Below are 3197 nucleotides of genomic sequence, written 5' to 3' on the forward strand. Positions count from 1 at the left end.
AGCTAGGCAGGGCGCTAAGAGTGAAAGACTACACTAATGTTTGGGGCTAGATACGATGAACAGTGTGAGAGCAATTGGCTTTAGGGTAACTTGGAAGTTAGAATAGGACTTTGTAATTGTGTGTGGGTGTTGAAGAAAAGGCAAATTCAGAGATGAGGTTTCCAACTTGGGTAGTGCTGGATTTTTATTACCTTAAGCTTAGAAGGCTTAAGTACTGGGGTTCCTGGGTGGCTCAGTCGGTGAAGCATCCGATTTGATTTCCACTCAGGTCATGATTTCACAGTTGGGGGGATGTAACCCCTTGTCGCTGAGGGCTCCGTGCTGGGCCTGGAGCCTGCTGAAGATTCTCTCTTGCCCTCTGCCCTTCCCCTGCGCACGTGTGGTCCCTCACACTCTCAAAATAACATACCTTTAAAAAAGCATGGGGAGGGGTACCTGCCTGGGTGGCTCAGTCAGTTGTGTCCAACTTAAGCTCAGGTTGTGATCTCACAGTTTGTGTGCGTTGAAGCCGGGCATCAAGCTCTGCGCTGGCAGTGCAAAGCCTGCTAGGGATTCTCTCTTCCCCTCTCTCTGCCCTTTTCCTGTGTACACTATCTCTCCCTCTCAAAATAAGCTTTTTTTAAAAAAAAAAAAAAAAAAAAAAAAAGTTTCATTAAAAAAAAAAGTACCATTGAAGAAGTAAATCAGTTCAAGGAGATGGAAACAAGTTTTATGTATCATTCCAAGCTAAAGTTTCATAAGTCAAATGATGATTGAAGTGTATACTTAAATATAATTTCTAGGGACACCTGTCTGGCTCAGTCCGTAGAGCATGCAACTTGATTCCATGCTGGGTGTAGAGTTTACTTTAAATCTTTAAGGGGCGTCTGAGTGGCTCAGTTAAGCGTCTGACTTCAGCTCAGGTCATGATCCCGCAGTTTGTGGGTTCAAGTCGCATGTTGGGCTCTGTGCTGACAGCTCAGAGCCTGGAGCCTGCTTTGGATTCTGTGTGTGTCTCTCTCTGCCCCTCCCCTGCTCAAGCTGTCTCTAAACATTTAAAAAACATATTTCTTAAAAATCTTTAGGATCTATATAATTTCCATTGGACACACTCCTAGTTCTCTCACTCTAGCCATTCAGCAATTTCTGTAGTCTCATCCTCAGTCCCAGTCCTTTGAGTCTCCCAAGACTCGTAGACTCTTCTCACTGTATTCTTCCTTAAGCAATCTCATCCTTTACCACAGTTATATTTACTGTCCTTGAAAATGTGGGCCAGCCAAGTGGTATCCTCTAGTTCGGACTTTTTTCTTGAAACTTTACTCAAAAATTCAGCTGCTCTTCCACTGGGGCTCAAATTTTACCTTCAATATAAGAATGTGTAACCAAAATGCTTGAAAAATTTCCTTCACCAATCCAGTTGCTTCTCTATGGCCTCTGAGAATAAAATTGCCTCAAGGTACCACATACCTTCCTTCATTGCTATTAAACCTGGTCCGAATCCATTGCTATCTCAAATGATCAATTACTTACTCAACCAGTTTCTTGAGTCAATCCTGAGAACTATTCATGAACCCTTTTCTCTCATTCCCTGTATCCAACCTTTCAATTACTTCTGATGCTTTAATTTTATGTTCTAAATATTTTCTACTTCTGGGGCACCTGGGTAGCTCCACTGGTTAAGCATCTGACTTGATTTCTTGGTTCAGGTCATGATCTCACAATTTGTGCGTTCAAGCCCCACATCCTGCTCTGTGCTGACTATGTGAAGCCTGCTTGGGATTCTCTCTTCCTCTCTCTGCCCCTCCCCCACTGACACACACACACACACACACACACACACACACACACACTCTCTCTCTCTCTCTCTCTCTCTCTCTCTCTCCTCCCTCCACTCCCTCCCTCCCCCCCTCTCAAATAAACTTTAACATTTTCTACTTCTAAACATCAATTCTCCACCACTATTGACACTACCCCACTACAAAAATCTATCAATCTATCTGCTAGACTCAGTATTTTACTTTTGCTGGAGCTTTGATCCTTTTTCTACCATGCAGTCAAGACCATCTTATCAAAATGAAAATTTTCAGTGTGACTGGGTGGCTCAGTAAGTTAAGCCTCCAACTTTGGCTCAGGTCATGATCTTAGGCTTCATGCGTTTGACTTCCGCATCAGGCTCTCTGCTAGTAGCGCGGAGCCCGCTTTGGATCCTGTCTCTCTGCCCCTTCTCCGTTCACTCTCTCTCAAGAATAAACATTAAAAAAACAATTTTTAATGAAAATCTGCAGGTCACAAACACACTACCTGTTTAAAATGTTGAAATGACTTCCCAATTTTGGGAGTGGAAAGAGAGGAACCTTAACTGGGTCTGTGAATCCGGACCTAATTGTACTTGTCTCCTCTTGCTCCATTCTTTGCATTTCACATGTGATTTCTTCCAAGGAGGGTGATCTTAAATCCATCCGCCATAATCTCGCCATCAATTCTGCCTTTCTAACAATGGTTCAGTTCAAATGTAAATTGGTCCATTCACTGATTCTCACAGATTCTGTCAAAGTAAATCGTTACATATCTATAACTTTGTTTTTATTTCACATATTTTTAAAAAACGAGGACTACTCATCAACATCTACCTCCAAGGGCGGGGCCATTTAGGGTTATTTTTTTGTTTCTTTTGTTAGCCCATAGAGGCTCCACTAGAGCAGGAACTTCTCTATTTTACTCACTCTTCATCCTCAAGTTCTGGACCTGTACCAGGCACATTGAACGGGGTAAATAAATGTTATTGAATGAATGAGTCATTGAACTAGAGAAACCACCGAAAGCCGCAACAGAGTAATCTAAATCAGTCTAATGATTAGCTCATTTTTCATGAAAAAGTGCAACAAGCCCAATAAACTGAAGCAGTTTGTCCAAGATCACAAAGGTAATCTGTGGCACAACTAGAGAGTCCCTTCTTCTTTTGTTGCAATTTAGCACGCACACCAGAACCCGTGATGAGACAAGCGTCGCGCTCTGATTTTTCAGCCTCAGATGCATCACACGGAAAACATACACTGTTAACACATTCTGATCTAGCCAGGCTTTCGGCACGCTTGAAAAGGACCAATCCCAGTATGCAATGCAAACAATGAGTTAACAGTCGCTTAGAAACCACAGGTCCCAGCATGCCACGCTCCCGAGCAACCTCGGAAGTGACTCTGAGAGACGCCACTGTACTC

Source organism: Panthera pardus, unplaced genomic scaffold, assembly GCF_024362965.1.
Source record: "Panthera pardus isolate Hobbes unplaced genomic scaffold, ASM2436296v1 HiC_scaffold_15, whole genome shotgun sequence".
Classification (NCBI taxonomy): domain Eukaryota; kingdom Metazoa; phylum Chordata; class Mammalia; order Carnivora; family Felidae; genus Panthera; species Panthera pardus.